An 18,370-nucleotide genomic window follows, 5' to 3' on the forward strand; every position below is an offset into this window, starting at 1 on the left:
GGATCCAAAGGTGGGGGAGTTCTCCAGCTCCCTATTTTAGGATTTTATGTAACTCCCTGCTTATATAAGCCTTTGTCTGTTAACCCAAAGGGTGGAGCATACCTTGCTCGGATTCATCGTTAAAGAAATACTCATTACTTAACTCGAGCGCTCGTTACACGCTTACAGATGTTTTAGTTGGGCCCTTTCTCGTTATCATAACGACATCCGGAGCCGAGAAACGGTTATGGGCTGATGATAAAATGCAGAATTTACCTCTTTAATGAACTACATCTAAGAACACGGGTAAAAGCGATGCTGTGGACAAGGGAGGAAGTGGCCAAATGCCAAGCGCCGTCCCCTCGCACTGTCACCGCTCCGGGCCCTGTTTTCCTCCATCTCCTCCTGGCAAGGAGAGCTCAGGTGCTCTGGGGTGGGAGGAAGCCCCTCTTCCTGGCTGTCCTGCGATGGTCCTGGATGCCCAGATCCTGTGTGGAGAGGTTGGTGTAAATGGTTTTCAGATGAACTTGTTAATCTTACTCAAACCCGATGTTCATATTGCTGCCTGCCTTTAAACAGAAAAGCACCGTGTGCTTGCTAGTTTAATACCACATGGAGGGAGTGTAAATAGTCTCTGGATACCGTGCTGCACCTAGCTGGAGGTGCCTGTCATTGCTTCAAGCTTTGTGAATTGATGAAAAAGAAAAAGAAAAAAAGCTTCTCTTTGCCTCTCCCCATCCTGTTTTCTTCACTGCTGCACAGCAGGGCTGGTGCCACCCCTCTGTGTCCATGGGCCTGTGTGCAGGAGTGGGGCAGCAGCCACACGGTGGCATCCAGGGATTTGAGGAGGGATGTGCAAGGCAGGAAACTGCCAGGATTTCTCCTTGGCTGCCCTAAGAGCGAGCTAGCGATCTGCGGCTGCCACCAGAAAGAAGCCCACAGCAACGACAACACTTCCCATCCCTTGGGGCTCTTGCGGAGCCTGGAGATGTGCAGCTGCAGGAGCGACTAAGCTAGAAGCAGCATCTGATACTGTCTTCCTTCCTTTTTCAAGTTCAGACTATTTCCCCTTCCTTCCCCCCCGCTAAAAAAAAAAAGAGAGCTTTGTTTTTGTTTCCATGGGAATTCTGTGAGAAGGGTAGTTGGGGGAAAAAAAAAAAAAAAAAAAAGATATATTCTGGCCAAAACCAATGTTGTTTGCATTCTGGAAGGCCACCAGGCTGTGCCACAGGAATCGCAGGCCGGGGATCTCGTTTTCCCCTTGCTGTCCCGGGGCAGCCCCGTGCCTGGGCTGAATCCTTCGGGCATTCAGGTCCATGGAGAGCCTCCCCGTGCGGCGCAGCGGTGCCAGGAAGGGCACATGGGAGCGGGGAGGATGTGACTACAAATCCCGTAGGGCACCGTGGCCAGATCAGGCTCTCGTGGTTAGGAGCTTTTGCCCAAAACTTCCTCCCCACCCCTTCCTCTGAAGCTAGGAGGGGAATTGTTTTTCTTCTTGAAAGGCAGGGAAATTGGTTTAAAGTCTGCTTTTTTTCTTTCTTTCTTTCTTTTTTTTTCCTTTTGCAATATCACCCTCATGGAGAAAACCAATAAAAATCAGCTCTAGATTTTTAGGATGGCTCAATGCCAGTTTATTGCCCCTAGTTAGGATGGGCTGCTCCAGCCTTGGGAGCAGCCCCCGTGACAGCCCTCAGCCTCCTTTGCGCCTGCTATGGGGGCGCCACGGGTTTCCGGGGCTCTCATCCCCTGCTCCTTGGACGTTGCGGTGGTTTTGGCTTTTCCTCTGCACATCAACACGGGTTCAGACACTTTCTCTTTGCCACGCTCCAAAAAAGCCACAGAAAAATATGTGTAAATGATCGTTTGGAAGCCCAGCAAAGAAGGGGTTGATGCAGCCCCGCTTGCAGGCAGCGGTGGACCTCCCTATGGGCAACACGGAGCAGAGAGGCTGGGTGGGCTGCAGGAGCAGGAGGCAGCCCGGGCGGACGGAGGTTGTCCCTGTGCCGCGCGGGGTCGGTGCAGCCCCTGTGTCACCAGCGCTGCAGCCGTTCCTGGTGCTCCGCAGGCTCCTTCCGCAAAAGGCCCCCAGACGCGGCGGGCGGAATTGCACCTTCTGGTTTCCCAGGACATACAGCTGCCGCCTTCCTCGTTTTGCTGTTCCCACCTCAAAACCCAACCGTGCACCCCAGTGTCTGCAGAGAACGAGCAAAGCGCCGCTCTGGCCCATCGGGAGGCTCGAGCAGTTGGACTGGGTTTTAAATGCAGACGGGAGGCCGCTCGTTGAAGGCTGTTTAACCAAGGCTGAGGCCCGGAGGAGTCATGTGCGTTAGGAGAGTCATTAACCGGGGAGCTGGCAAGACCTCATTCCCCAGCCCGGCCTGCTCCTGGCCTCCTGAGCTCGCCAAAACACGGATGAACCAGGAGTGCCCCGTGTTACAGGTGGACTCTGCCAGTCTCAGTGGCTTTTCAGAGGCACCCGGTGTCTCTCCCTCAGGATCAATGAGCATCTCTGCATCTGCAGGTGAAATATAAGGAGGAAAAAGGTCTTTTAGGTTGTTCCTAAGAGTGGACAACAAGCAGAAACATGTTCAACCCAAGCAACCAAGGTGTTTTTTGCCTTTTTTGATACTTCACGTAAACAAGGATGGGTCTGTTGCTGTAAACAGTTTTAATCTATCGTCACATCTATGGTGCCTGAGTCAGACTGATCCCAGTCTTGGCTACAATGAGGTTGCTCATGAATTTGGTTTTTTTTTTTTTTTTTTTTTTTTTTTGTATTTTTTGGTATCGGTATTGGTATTTTTGGTAATTTGGTATTTTTTTCTGCTTTTGCTGTCTTTGCCCAGTGATAGTGCTATGCAAAATCCTCCCTCACTTGCTTCTCTCCAGAGACACAATTATAGCAGTGCAAGACCCTGCATCCTGCTACACTTGATAACTTCTTGATGCAAGTTTGTAAACAGGTCCCTAAGGCAGATGATAGCAAATGTTCTGTGCTAATGTGGAAATAGCAAGTTTAAATAAAATCTCAAGTGCTCTTCTTAAGCATCTGTTGATCAGCATCATCCGATCCCTATGAGGAAACTACTGTTTCATACGTGGAGACTGAGTTTAAAAAGCTTCCAATAAATGAACAGAACCAGGGCTACGTCCCCCTCATTTGGGTTCCCAGAGCTTAAACCAGGGCTCCATCACAGCAGACAGCAGGTAGCTTTGCAGGAGGTGACACTGCCTGGCCTGAAAGGCATTCCCTCTTGGGCTCGGATCCGTGGGCAATATTCATTTTGCCCGAGAGTGGAAGGGTGGATGGCTCTTCCAGGTGCAAAAACTGGGCTGGAGGAGGCTCTGAGAGGGCAAGAGCATGCAGGAGGGAGCCCAGAACTTCCCTCCTGCATGCTCTTGCTCTCCAAGGCTGTAGTTGGGTTTGCAATTTCTCCCCACGCTCACTTTGGTTTCGGCAGCGTTGTCTGCCCCTCGCCTGCTCACACTGGCCCCTCTCCTGTCGTGCAGTTGTTTGTGATGCCAAGTGGCGAGCACCTTTGCCTAAGAGGACCTTTGTTAAAATTATGTGTGTTTGCACTCTCAGATGGGTAACCGGGTTTATCGTGCAGCCGTACGAGCTCTCAGCTGGCCTTTCAGGAGCTGTGCTGCCACATATCTCTAGATACCTGTAGATCCTCACCTTTGGCCACCTCATTAAACATTGGACTGAAAAATTCTAAGAAGAAAATGAGGAAAAAAATGCAGCCCAAATTCCTGATGTTCCTATCTTGGTTTTACATAATGCAGCACCACTGATCCAAGCAGGACTGCCGTGCACTGCATCCCTGAGCAAGGATCTCATGTTAAATAAGTACATTTTGCACTACTGTGTGCCAAAGATAAGCGGTTCCATAAAGGTAGGAGACGGCTTCTGAGATCGGAAGTCAGAACAGAGAACGAACAATCCTGACCTTGCTGCTTCTACTGTCACTAGGCAACACTCTATTTTTCAGATCTCAAGGTATTTTAAAAGGCAGGTGCCAGGTATCCACTTGATGAATTGCATCTGAGGCAGGGAAGGTTATGAAAAGGTAACAAATTCCTGATGGCTTGTGGATACCCTGCTTCTAGCCTCTGTAAGAGCAGCGTGATTATGGGTGGAGGATATACTTGGTAGAGAGGAAGTGTGATGCACAGATGCCAAAATACTTACTGAAAGTGTTTGTTTGCTGCTGCTGCTGCTGGTTTGTGGCTGCCAAAATAAACCTAACGTAATAGGGAAGAAATTAAATATGCATTAACTGAACTGCAGTTTATGCATTTGCGAAGATTTGCTAGAATTCAGCTAGTCACTTGTATACCATAAAAACACCAAAATAAAGGCTGGGCTAGGTGGGGTGAGAGATCCCTTGACCAGATCCTTGCAGTGTAGGAGAATGTAGGAGAAATGTAGGAGCATGCTGGTGCTCTGGGGTGGAAGATGGGATGTCGCAGGATAGGGTGACTTTACACATATCCTCTGCTGCAGAGTCTTCCTCGCTGCTTTTCTCTAACGCTTTGTTCTCCTTTTCAATGCAAAGTATTAGCAATGTCTCTGCTGTTTTTTTTTTCCTAGCTTAATATAGAGATCACCGATGAGCCACCTTGACTCATAGTTTTCCATAGATGCTGAGTATAGAAATGTTGGAGGTAAATACTGCGAATTGAGAGGAGACATGTTGGAAATCCACTGGGTGAATACTGTGAATTGAGAGGAGACATGGTGGAAATCCACTGGGAGCCCAGCTGAGATTTCTGAATGTGAGACACACATTTATCACTGGGAAGCACACAGTCCTCCCTGTTTTTAGCAAGCTGTTGATAAACCCAGTCTGAGCAAACCCATTTGAAATGAGCTGAGTGCCGACCCACAGGGCACATACTGGTGGCCCAGACTGATGTTTTGGTACAAAACATGGAGATGCTTTAATATTGCATTGCCAAAACAGAGGTGGAGTCCGTCCCTGGTCTCTAGTCTATGTCTAGTCAACACAATTTGATTATTTATCCCATGTACGTTCAGCTTCTTGCTACATTAAAAAAAAAATTAAGAAGTCTTCCTTTAGGGAAGAAAAATACCATAACAACTATAGTGAAATCTTGCCAGGGAGGCAGAAGTGTGAACACTGAACTGCCTGGGAGAAAACAGCACAGCGTGCCTGGTACCGCTGCAGCGAGGGGAGCTGGAGCTTTGTGCACAGGATCAGGCACTTCACCCGTGTGCCAACGTGCAGACTGTGTTTTAGCTGCTTAATGCATGGAGGATTTTTTTGCTTCTTTGCTTGTCAGTTCAGTGCACAAAAATTCTCTCTCTTGGTAAGAAATCTGCTTCTCTGCATATTAAAAAGGTCTCTGAGACAGAGTACTGGAAGTAACGTTAAAAAATGCAGTATTTGCAAATGAGCACTATCCCGATACAAACAATATGTGACCATAATTATTAGGCTGTCTTTTGCTAAAAATAACATTGCATGTATATTTAATTCATTGTTAATTTGCACCGCGTTTTCATTTGTTTCCCTAAGCAAAGGTAATTGTTTCGTGGCTGTGGTATGGAAAAGTGACATTTCCCAGTCATTGGGCTTCTATGAGAAGAGTACAAAAGGGGAGAAATTGCCCTCCAAGAGCTGCTTTGGGTTTTAGGAGTGTGGGACTAATCAGTCTGAGTCCCTGTACTTGCAGTGGTGTGAAGTTGAAATAAAAAAGCAGACTTTGTCCGCACTGTTAATTGTTAGTTCCTTGATTTTCCTCTAAGTGCCCACTACGGAAATGCGGCAGAAATCGTTAGTTCACCGAGCCCTTTCCTTCCACCCTTCCTGCCAGTATCCCAGTATTCTGCTTAACATACGGGGAGGGGTTTTCCCGTAATTAGCAATGCTCATAGGCTGGATGCCCCTGTGGGCTGGGTCATACTTCATTTTGCCTTTGGGGAGGCAGCCTGAATACTTGAACCGAAGCACTTAGCCAGACACAGCTTTTCCTGTCTGTGCAGATTGCTTCTGTGGTTGTTTTCCTCCTAGTAGCAGAGTTCTGGACAGTGACTTCATAGGAGGATAGATTTCTTTTTTTAAAAGCACCATGAGGCAGCCACTTCCACGGGGGCAGAAGGTTAGTAAAGACAGATTTGAAGTTGTTCGCTGTTTGCCAAATGTTTCGGTCTCAGTGTGTTTGTCAAGCTAAGATGGAGCAGCTGATTCAGTAACGCTGCCAGAGCGCTGATTTTTGTCTGCAGGGGAGAGGACAGAGAAAGTGGGCAGCTGATTTTGTAATAGTTTTGGAAAGAAAAGGGATGTTGCTAAAACATACCACGTTTTATTTACTGGCTGGGCTCTGCCTCTGGTTGTCAAGGCTGGGGAGCGAACTTTGCTAATGGAAGATGTTTATCAGACTTATAGTCCGTACTCGGAATGGCGCAGGAATTTTTCGTGCTTTGAAGCCTGTGAGTTTGTATTCAGGAAAGCTGAGCAGCCTTATCCTGTGCTGAAATTAGAACGGGGTCTGGGAGGGTGCTGGACCTGGAAATTCGCGGATAATAGATCTGCATTTTGCTGTGAACTTGAGCGTTTCTTGTTCAGGGAATCGTATGCATCCAGTGTGTCTTCAAAGCTGAGGAAACGGGCATCTCTGCCGGGTGTCTTTTAGCAGTTGCTGTTTGAGGACATGGGGAAAACCTGAGAATTTCCCAACACACGTAACCCATTCTGCTGTGCTGCAGGCTTGATTTCTTGAAGTGAAAGCGCCTTTCGCCTGTTCTTATTTTTCTTTATTTCTAAGATGCTTTCTCAATATGGGAGCCTGGTTCCTGAAAAATTTGTGTTCAAAAGCACTAAGTGGACCTAGGTCCAAACCAGGCAATTATTCAAGCTAGTGCAGTCTTGTTGACTTTGGGAGTATTTCATCTGTTTGATCGGGATTGAAATGGCCTCCTAACACAGTAAGGGCAATATGTATTACACGCTCAGGTCTACATGGTCTCCAAATCCTGCCCTCTAGTAAGTCCGTGCAATGCCCCTGGAGACATTAGGATTATGTGGATGTTCTGAGCAGACCACTTTTCCTTCTCCTGAAGTAGTTTGATTCAGTGGGTGACGTCCTATTAAGTTGACATTAGTTTTGAAGAACAAAACAAAAAAGGCATGTAACAGCAACGCTGGTGCTTCCATGACCACGGGAAATAATGAACGCTGTTCATATGGCTTTATGTTTCCTAGCTGTTTATTTTTGCCCTTTGGGGAGGTGTGTACTCGGTTTAAGCTTCTCTAATTGCTCAGGAATCAATGTTTTCTTTCCCTGCTGTTTCTGGTATTTGATCGTGTGAGCTCATGCTGTTCATTCTCAGGTAATCAGGGAACTTGACTTCTCCCCTCTGACAGTCTGGTTTCACGATGTTTCCAGGAGGGTTAGCCTTGTGAGTATGCTCTTGTGGCCAAATCCTACCCAAATTTGCCACAAGTTAAGCAGCTCCCAGTAGAGGTGCTCAAGACAGACTTCTGTGTCTTGGGCACACAGTTACCACTCTTCAGCTTGTGGTCAGTCTTCAGCATACTTGGTCTGAGTATGTGTAAAGCCCCTTTTGCTAAGGGTCAGCGTTACCTGCGAGATGTTCAGAGCTGCCCAAGGTGGGACAGGTCCTCTGCACGGTTCAGAGCATGTCCTGGCTGCAGTGCAGTCCCAGGGGACGGGCATGGGCGTTTGAGCACCTGTACAGGAAGGTGTTGGCACAGATGACTCAAGCTGTACAGCTTTCTGACCCTTTCCACACTTGCCTGTGTGTTTAAAAGGGACACTCACTGCAGTCCTCTTGTTTTAAAACACCACAAAGCCTTTAAAATCGATTGCTTGTGGTGGAGAAGCATTCGTGTCCCTCAGGGGTGTTGCGAGGAGCGAGCCATGTGAACCACAGGCACTGAGGCGACTTCCCACAACTGTCACATCTTCATCGCTCATCCGTGCCCAAGGCCCGAGCAGGAGGTAGGGCTGCTCCTGAGCTCTGCCCCCAGCTAGGAAAGCCAGCCCGGAGCTGACGCAGCTCAAACCTAGACTCCTGGCTGCAGGGCAGCGTGCGTCAAAATGCATCAGATTTGATTTGGGGGAAAAAACAAACTTTGTGGAAAAAAAAACTGAAAAAGACCTGATGCAAAATATATGGGAATCCCCATGGATTTTAGTTCAGCCTTGTAGAATTTGGACAGGATTCCTCAATAGCTAGGTACTAGCATTAATTAAAGTTTATCAAGAGAGGCACATCTGTTTAAATTTTTGCCAGGAATTAGCTTTTCTACTTGCAGGAGATCAAAGGATCTAACTGAAATACCCATTTGTGCATTTGATTTTTTGCCCAGAGACTTAAGTAAGTTCCTCATTTTCAGGATCCTTAGAAATTGGTGTTGTGGCTCTGCTGTTTCTGGAGGAGACTCGGCCGAGTGACTTCTGTTGAGGCTGTGCGGCTCTCCGTTTCGAGAAGCTCAAGCTCCTACCACAAACATCACTGTGGCCCCGACAAGGGAAGCAGGAAGCTTCTCGGAGCAAAGGAGGAGTTTGCTGGGATGAGAAGAGCGAATTCTTTAGACCGCTTACTTTTACTTAAACACATATCAAATAGTAAGCAGTAGGTAATCTTGTGAAATTATTCCTTCTTGAAGCAACCTGAAAATCACGTGCTTCAACTAGAGGTTCTCACTGGTTCGCTTAATAATAGCAGAATGAAAAGGCTTGTGTCAACTTGACATTGTTACCAAATGTAATTTATGAAGTGTTTTTTAGACTTCAAGTGTACCTGCATTAAAGGGAAGAGCTTGTATTTTACAGTGCGTCTGTTCCCTTCAAGCAGTGCTGTGATATCTTCCTTGATGAGACAAGCAGACTTGTGCAATTTTTAGCACATACTTAGTCTTTTATCAGTTATGAATCAAGCTTTTTTTTTTTTTTTTTTTTTTTTTGAGAGAGAGAGAGAGTTATTCCTTCTCAGGAAATGGATTTAAAGCACGTTATCAAATCATCAGTAAAAGAAATGCCATGGGAATACCCACACACTGCCCATATTGCCATCGCTTTTCTTCCTGTGAAATAAAATTATAAAATAGATCGCAATCACTAATGTTCATGCAAGTTGCTAAATATATCTTCATTGGTGTGACCATCAAGTAAGAATATAGCAGAAACTCATCTTCAGACATGATGAAAGTCCATGAGTCCAGCAGCGCTTCATATGCTGGGTTAATGCAGGTTCTTGCGTTTCTTGCAAAAAAGCGAAGAGTTTTTTTGTTTTGTTTTTGTTTTTTTCTTTCCCCTTCAAAATAGCTGTTCCACGGTGGCATTTAGTCTTTTAAAACACAGTTTGTGAGTGGGAACGAGCGATCTAAATCTGTGTGTGAAGGCGCTAAGGAAGCAGCGCGCTTCCTTCGGGGTGTGCGTTTGCTGGACTTGCTGTCAGTGAGTGGGTCTTGGCTGGGCTCCTGTGGCAGCAGGAGGGAAGGGCCCGTATTTCGCACCCTTTCCTCCTTTCGTTTTGCTCCTAATTATTTTAAATTGCTCTCACAGGCGTGCGCTGTACTGCAAAGACACTTCCGGATGGACTCAAAAATCTTTCGTTCACAGACCTTTTTAAGGTGAAAATTGCCGTTTAGTGGCTCCTTGTTCCTTCTCCCAAATCGCCACCACCATGAAACCTTGGCCAGGTTTCTTTTGCTTACAAAGGTGGTGATTTTAGCCCCTGTTTGGGCACTGCATACTGCTGCAGACACGAGGTCCATGCGTGAAGGCAAGGGGAGCAGCCCCGGTGGTCCAAGAGAAATAGCAGACATGTGGATCAGTGTCACCTTTTCCTTTATTTATTTACTTATTTTAATATACAGAGAGAGACCTAAGCAATCACCTGCAGGGATTGCTAAATTTTTGCTGGGCGCCTGCCAGCTCCTCATGTCCTTCTGTGGGGGGAAGCAGCTCCTTCCAGAACCTTCTCCGTGCAGCGACCGCCCACATGAGGAGGAGGTGTTGAGCGTCCTCCTCACACCGGGGCAAGAGGAGATCAGCACCCCCAGGCAGAGCAGAGCCATGTCCTTCCCCATGAGGCCGGTGTGTGGAGGCACCGTCGCCATCGGGGTAGCAGCAGCCAGCAGTGCAGGAGCCGGCATGGCGGCCGCCTCACGCGCCCCCGCTGCGCGCACCGTGCTGTGCTGCAGCGTTTGGTGCTTTCTCCATCACTCAAGCAGATCGACAAATGCAAAACGGGGGTTGTGTGATCCCGGCCCCCGGCTCAGTTTGTTGTTTGGGAGACAAGTCGCCCACCGGCGTGTGGCTGGGAGGCTGTGTGCTGGCCGGGGAGCCATCTGGCAGCGGCGGAGCCGGGAGAAGCGCGCCAGCGCTGAGGCGTTGTGCGCGCTCCCGCTCCTGCGTGGGAGAGCGCGGAGCCCCGAAACGATCTGGGAACGGGCAAGCGCAGCCCCGTTTTGGGGACTTCGCGCTCTCTGAGGCTCTCCTACACTTTTCAGGAGGGAAGTCTGGCCTCTGAGAGCAGAAGCTTTTTAATGTGAAAACAGCTCCACCTTGTACAAGTCTGAGCAGAATTCAGCGTGAGGCAAATCTTGCTAAAAAAAAGAGGTTAGGGAGAGGAAAAAGAGTAGCTAATGCAACGGCGCGCAGCTGCCTTCGCTGTGACAGCAAGCACACTGCAGCGGGCCGTGACAGTGGTCAAGGTGAAAACAGGCCCAAAACCTGCAGCCAAAGGAAATGCAGGTTTTTTGAGCTGAGATAATACCCCCCTCAAGTGATATAATCATAACCATATGCCTCTTCTTTGGCCTAGGAGGTGTGTTTGAGCAGAGATGGACGCGCTTATGAGGGCTGCCTGCCTGTAAGCGATGGCAGTGTCAATGACCCGGCCCTCTCTTGTGTTTGCTGCAGAGCTGCCACACAGCTGGCCAGTCCTTAACAGACTGCTAATTGGAGCTGCACATTTCACACCTTCCTGCTTTTCTGCCAATAGTGTTTCTCCAACTGTTTGCCCACCTTGATTAGCCACCTTATTAGCCATTCTCAGTGTCAAATTGTGATGGAGACAAAGCATGGATTTGTCTTGCTCTGGGGACATAGTGTTGACCATATTGAGCTACATCAAATAAAACTGTGCTTTGCCTTTGGCAGGGTTTTGCAGCTGATCTGCATTAGTCACCTTAATGTGCTGATTTTGTCTCTTCTTTCTCTACCTACCCCTTCTTCTTGGCCAAGAAGTCAAGAGCAACTTCACATCTAAATTGTTTTAGAAAGAAAGAATGCAAGAGAAAGGCAGTATGAATGTGGTGGGGTGGGTGTCTTGTGGAGGAGAAGGAGCATCCTTCCATTTCACACTTGTTGCAAGCTGGGAATGTCTAGAAGAGGAGTTGCAGATCTGAGCGCAAGCCTGACAGCTGGAGGAGATGAAAAAGCTCTCCACTATTTCCCCACTCACTCAACAGAAAAATGGGAAACAGCGAATATTCATGGAAATTGGGAGTTGTTATTCTGATTCTATTCTTCCCATGGTAGAAGAATAGAAATGTAATTTCCTTGATTGCATTTTCCCAGATCAGTTAGTAAGCCTTGTCTTTATATTTTCATTTATGCAATGCAAAGGGAATGTGGTGCTTCTTGGTCAAATAGGATAAACCTGTGGATAAACCTTCTGTCAGGCTTTTCTCTGGCATCTCCCCAGGTGCTCTCAAGGTGCAGGTGAGGGATTCAGCCTGGTGGCACTCGTAACTGGGAGGTTACTGGATTGCTGTTTACGGCTTGATTCCCAGCATCAAGGGATAAGGTGCTCTGGCACAGTGGGACTGCTCTCCTCGCAGACAAGCATTACAGTCCAAAGAAACAAAAGGCAGTATCAGAAAGACAATATCCCACACATCAGCTCTGTGACGTCCTTTGTCCAAGTCCGTGCAAGTGGTGATTCATATGCTGTTGTTGTTTCTGGTTATCTTATCATGTTGGATCTTGCCTTTTTGAGCTTTCCATGTTGAGGACCACGTTGAGTGACGTGCCTCAGGACTTCCCAGTACCCATCAAGGAGTGTTACTAATGTGTAGTAGGTCAAACATTGCAAAGCGTCTTTCCAGAAACTTCTCCCAAATACCTGGCTGGTAAAAATACACAGTTTTAATTGGAACTGCTTGTTTCTCGGTTTTCTTGCGTATCTTCAGCCCTCATCTTTGTCCCCCCATCCAGGATCAGGTCCGATCTTGAATGAATATGATTGTGTCCTCTTTCAAATTAAAGGCACCATGCAACAGAAATTCTCTTGATTTTAGAAAAATAAAAGGTCTGGTTTTATAGTTCTCATGTTCTCACATGTATTTTTCTTTTACAGAGTTTTCCTGTAAACTTCCCCCCTCAGAAAAAACCTCCGCATATGGCACTATTGAAATGAGGAGTTGACGAAAGGTCCCACCCAGCTTTAGGTCTTCCCAGTGAAGATTAATAGATGAGTCACGGCCAGATAGAAATATCTGTGGTTAGACCTGATCCCACTGATTTCTGGCAGCGCTTACGCCAGTTTAAGGCACTTTGTTCACTGGGAGAAAGAACCAGCAAGACACAAATTGCTGTTCTTAGCTCTCTCAGATTTTTTTTTCCTTTCCTAAGCTGTAGCTCTTCTTTCTGCCAAACCATCTTTTTGTTTGCCGAGCAGTATTGCTCCAGAAAGCTGTGACTGCTGAAGAAAAGGAATAATCTTTGAAAATAGTTTGATGACTAAGTACTGCTGTGTAGTTACAGCGTTTGTGCCGTAAGGGTTAAGTTTGTAAGCATTAAGTCATAATGCTAATGCTCTGATTTCCTCTAGGAACTTGTAGAGAAATGTGTAAGGGGAGTTTTCACAAATTAGTAACGAGCCACAAGGTATCTCTGGCTTGTCATTGCTTGTAACTTGCTGGAGGTCTAGGGACATGTATAGGGAAGAGAAATGAAGAAACACCTGAAGTTGGGTTAAACTTCAGATATGAGTATGAATATCATCCTTTTCTGGCAGCCATCAGTACAATTCTGTACAGTCCTGATGGAGGAGTGTGTGTATTTTATTTTATTTTAGTTGAGTTGAGTTTAGTTTAGTTTTTATCCCTTAAGGAAAAAGGATAAAAAAAAAATCAGAGGCCTCAGTTTTGTTCTGAGGAAGCTGCCAGAATTGTTAATTTGTATAAATGAGCTGTTTTGCATAAATTTGCAGGTGCTTAGTTGTGTTTAAACAAGAAGCCATTCTGCTTCTGCATGTTTCTTTATAACGAGCAATTTTCTGTTGAATTTATCTGTTTCTGATCTTAGTTCACGAGTACCAGTCTAAAGCCTAAGTAGTCATAGCAGGTTTTCTCTTGAAATCAGAGCTTAACTTCTGTTCTTATTTGACTGTTAGGAATTAAGAATGAGCAATTACACCCTTCTAGGTGTGAAAAAATAACTTTCTAGCCTGATCCATACATAACTAAAGTACCCAAACCAGGAAAGGCCTGAACCCACCTATTGCTCCCTCGGCCACATGTTGCTGCAGGCTGAGGAAGGTGCCTTGCTGTAAAACATGCACGTGGTGCTGGGTGTCCTGGGGCTCAAAGTCCAGCTGAGGTGGTTGAACCCTAGAGCTCTGGGGAGAAGTCAAGAGTGAACGTCGGCTTAGACTGGTGAACCCAAGTTATGATGGAATTTATTAGCCCAAGTCTGTGAGGTTTATTGAAAAGCATCGCTCAGAAAAAGCCAGTGGTGGTAATTTCAGTATGGAGAGATGGTAAGTCAACACTCAGAGCCAAAAGTGAGTAATGCAGGCAGCGAGGACAGTACCGTCTTCACTGGGTACCTGCACTGTCTGCCTTTGTATGGAGAAACTGCTGCTGAGAGTGTGTGGGTATCAGTGTGGGAAGGGTTGTGAGATGATGGCCAAGATGTCCCATTGCATGAGCCCGTGTATAAACCACCCAGAGGTGCAAGGATTGCAGGAAACTGCAGGATGCCGAGTCTGAATCCAGCCCCAAGCACAAGCTGGAGCCCACAGCGTTGCCCCCTTGGCTTCAGCTTGGCCCGTGAGAGTTAGAAAGTTCTGTAAATACTCTTGTTTATCAGCTATGACCTAAACCTGCCCAATGCAGTCGGTTCAAAGTGCCACACTGCTCCCTGCGCTCTTGCGCAGCCCGTAGTTGGAGAGATTCTTTGCAGGAATATGATTTGGCAGGTGGTGATCTCCGGGAGCACACATGGCATATAGATATCCCAGAATAGCACTGAGTGACGTACGGTGCATCATACATATACATCCAGATAATGAAAATATGTCCTGTATTTATAACGACATGTTCAACTACAGTGGCAGGAATTCCTACCGTTCCCAGTGCGGCGGGGTGGTCTCTGCCACCTCTGACTGCTGATAACCTCTTCCAGGGTCCCTTTTGTTACCATATTGCCCCTGCAAACTCTTCGGTTCCGGGATTTCTCTAAAACTTTCATGGTTTCTGGCCTCGTGCCAGAGCTGCGGGTCTGTCACCACTCTGAAGTGCTGCATCTTTTGGTCTGGCTGCTGTTTTCACCCTTTGAAGCAAATGCTTTTCTAGCCCCTCTTTTCCCTCAGCTCTTTGCCATTCCATTGTGGTCATCCGACCTCTGGACCCTGCCTGCCTATTTGTAGCTTTTCTCCCTGACCCCTGCACTCTCCGTTGCTTCCATTCGTGCTTTCCCCTATGACAGGTTCTCTTTCCTGTTCATGGCTCTGCTCTGTCAGGTAGAAAGAGTTAAATAAGTTTATATCAGTAGGGTTTGTTTTTCTTCATTATTTTTCAGGACGCTGGAAGATTTTGCTAAAGCTGCCGTTATGTTGGTATGCAAGGGGTGATCAACTGGCTTCTTTGCCTGTGTCTGGCTACGTAAACCCATCCTAGGGCTCCAAAACGTGTGTAAATGTATGTGTGAAGGATGAGCTGTAGTCACTGACCAGCTTCCAGTCGGAGGCCTCCCGGGCTGCCTGCTTGGCGCTGGGAACGCGGAGCCGAGGCCCTTTCTCCATGGCTCCGGAGCCAGTTTGGCAGGCTCTGGGAGCGGACGGGAAGGAGTCGCTTGTTCTCCTGGATGTCATCGGGATGAAGCCGCACCAGGGAAGGCCGGCTGGGCTGGCTCGTTTTTTGGCTAAAGCAAAAACCTCAAAGCAAAATCTATTGCTCAGAGCATCCTTAGAGATGATGAAACTCGATTAAGGTTGCAGGTTCGTAGACCAATCAATGTCTAATTTTAGTCTGAAAATGTGTCTGAGAGGAGCTTGTTTTCCCAGGCAAGGTTGGCACAGAGAATGGAGATGGTGACTGCCGGGAGCTCTTCAGTTGTCAATTGTTGTCTGGAGAGCATCGTTTCATACCTGCTCAGTAGGTCAGGGCCTGATTTTGGTCTGCCATCCTTAAAATAAGTAAGTAAATAAATAAAAGGAATAATGATGTCAAGCAGGGTGCTAATAGCAGCCCAAGCAACACCATCACGTCACTGTGTGATGTCAGAAGTCGATGCTCTTTCATAAACATTTAAGACTTCTTTTCATGTCAGTGATTTGCAGAGCAAATAAAATGAGTCCTGGGAAGGGCCTGACGCTCAGGCTTATCCTGGGTGTGGGAAAAAGTGCAGCATAGAGGGGTTTCCTGGCTGCAGGTGTTAGTCACCTTGTGTAAGGATCCTGTTGCCTGTCATGACAACCAGGGCCTCACCTCATGGCTTCTCTTCACCTACCTCCTTTTCTGTAACCTTTACTGCAAACAGTGTGGGACAGACTCCTGCCGTTAGACCTATTTGTGCAGGAGCCAGCGCCGCGGCGAAAGGACTCTCGGACCCTGTTGCATACACATAGTACGGGAGGGTTTTCTGTAATTTACCTGGTCCTTAACGGGAAAATCCAGTCTCCAAACGCCTCGTCTGCTTCTGGAAATAGCCCCTTGAGATCCCGGGGAATTAGTTTTTCCTTTCAGGCAGCCTGGCATGCTCGTGGCTTAGCAGCAAGTCTCAAGCAGAGCTATAGAAATCAATAGTGCGGAACCGAAAGGCTGCGGTGCGGTCATTAAAGCAGAAAACCCTAATTGCTTCCTGCTTTTAGAGGTGCTGCTGTCGAATGCAAGAACCTTCTGTCAGTAATTGTGCTGGAAGCAGTGTGGAAAATACTTTGGTTTTGTCAAGATTGGGCCAAAGAGAACAGGTTTAGATTGGGACCACCTCTGAGCATGGTGTTTATCGTTGTGTTGTGTTCGTATTTCGGTTGTCCAGCTCTTGGGGACCTCTCCAGGATGGGAGCAATGTCTCATCTCCTGTTCTTTGCTTTGCTCCGCATGGGTACGTGGTTATCCTGCAGGGTGAGTTGCAAGTCTGGGTTGCCTTGAGCCAGACCCATAGCAGGTGACTTGGCCAGAGCTAATTCTAAGATGAAAGTATGCGGAATTGGGAAATATGTTGTGGAAAAACTTCATCATCAGGCAGGGCAAATGGCCGAGAACACTGTTCATGGGATTTCCGTGGCATCTCATCTTGGCTGTCTGTGGCCCTAATGGAGTCCAGGCTCCTAGCAGCAGGAGCGGCAGAAAAAAAGGGAATTCATGGCTCCGGTCTCTTTTTTTCCCCTTTTTGTGCCCTGTTTTAGCTTAGGGCAGGAGCCCAACCTGCTTTGCACAGTACTGCAAAGGGAGGCCCTGGTGCCTGCGAGGCAAAGCCAAGAGTGGGAGGGAAGGTCCTTTTTAATAGCCGCTGTCAAAAGGTCATTTTACTGAGAGAAATGTCGTGAGAACTGCAAGGCGGGTAATTTTCAGGGTTTGGAGGAATGTTTGTCTTGCTGGAGATGGGAGTTCATGCCTTGCATGAAGCCCTGGGAGACGCTAGCAGGAAATGTTTGGTTTTTACTGACCTTATTTTCTGTTCCCTCCTTCCCAAGCGCGCGCTCCTTTTCAGAGCTCTGCTTGGTGCTTTCCAGCAATGTAACTTCACTAAGAAACAGTGACTGTCCGAGCTCTTTTCAGATCTGCCAGCGGGATAAGTGCAGAAGAAGAAACCTGGGCTGAGTTTAGGTGGTCTGTGCTGTCAGCAGCTACGTGCGTCTTGAAAGCAGGACTTGCAGGCCCTGAAAAAGCAGAAGTTTGGAGAAATGAGTTGTTATTAAAACGGGTGTTGTGGTGACCACTGGGCAAAGAGAGGCAGTGAGTCTGTATTACGAAGAAGGACTCATTAAACGAAAAGCTGCACTGTCAAAAGGTGCTGTACTTTTTAGCATGCTGCTTTTCCCCTTCTTTTTCACTCTTTTGCCATCTCCTTTTTCATTATTTGTTCAGTCTTCTCTAAGGTTTGCATTACTTTTTTTTCCTTTTCTGGCGACTGTGCAGCCTCTCCACTTCAAGCAGCCCAGGGATACACTCTGATATTATTTTTTTTCCCCCAGTATCTTTCTTCTTTTATGACTCTAAAGATTCTTTCCATCCTGCATTGCAGCAGTCAAAGACTGAAGTGAATTTCCTGGTGAATTTCATCCCATTTTCCTGACAGTTTTCTACAGTCCATGAGGATTATTTGACTTTTCCTTCTGTCCTTCACCTAGCTGCAAAGCCTCCAAAGCTGCCTCATCAGGCCCCGTTAAAAGCGCGTTATCCCCTCCGGCATTTGTGTCTTTGGTGCAAACTGTGAGAGCGCTGGATGCCCAGGGCCCGCGCCGAGGTCGGGATGGAGCCCTCCTGGCTGACCGTGACCCATGGATGGATGGATGGCTGCTCCGGCGGGATAGCTGTTCCTGTGGGATACCTGTTCCCATGGGATAGCTGCTCCCATGGGATGGCTGCCCCATCCTCTAGTCGTCTTCTCTCTTTCCAGCCCGTCATCCGGCTGTTATCCAGGCAGGCGAATGCTGCCTCTGGATCCAGCTGCGTGGGGACTCTGCTTTCCTAGGGAAGCAAAGAACTAGCCGAAAAGGAAGCACGCAGGTGTGTGGCCTGCTGTGCTCCTCGCCAATAATCATTCCAGGTGCCGGTTAATTGCTCACCCATTAACTCCGGGTGCCGGTGGATCCCAGCCGTGCCAGGCACCGCGTGGGCTGTGGGGATGGCGGGATGCGCCTGGCCGCCCACGCGCTTCCTGCGGCCCCGTCTGCACCCGACGGCCTCGCTGGCCTCGTGCGCTCGGCATCGCGAGCGGGGCATGAGCCCCACGGCGCTCGGGCCTGTCCTCATCCCGCTCCAGCGCCACGTGTTTCCTCAGAGCAGCTCCTCGGAGAGGCTCGCAGCCTGCAGCGCTGCACACGGTTTATTTATTAATATTATTAATATAGGAAATGGTGCGCAGGCCCCACGAGCCTCCCTGCAGCCCTGAAGAGCTTTCTGCACCGTGGGGAGGTGGCGGGGCCACCAGCCCC

General features: G+C 47.8%; 1 protein-coding gene across 2 annotated transcripts in view; it reads left to right on the forward strand.

Annotated features, from left to right (window-relative positions):
• Positions 1 to 5,936: 5,936 nt before the first annotated feature.
• PLD1 (phospholipase D1) overlaps positions 5,937 to 18,370 on the forward strand; it is a 56,938-nt gene continuing 44,504 nt past the window's right edge. For both annotated transcript variants that reach the window (XM_088523917.1, XM_010215260.2), the window contains exon 1: positions 5,937 to 6,108. The gene's annotated coding sequence lies outside the window, so the exon portion shown is untranslated. The remainder of the gene's footprint in view (positions 6,109 to 18,370) is intronic.

This window comes from Tinamus guttatus, unplaced genomic scaffold, assembly GCF_059628265.1.
Source record: "Tinamus guttatus ecotype Peru unplaced genomic scaffold, ASM5962826v1 Tinamus_guttatus_pri_ptg000198l, whole genome shotgun sequence".
In the NCBI taxonomy this organism is placed as follows: Eukaryota; Metazoa; Chordata; class Aves; order Tinamiformes; family Tinamidae; genus Tinamus; species Tinamus guttatus.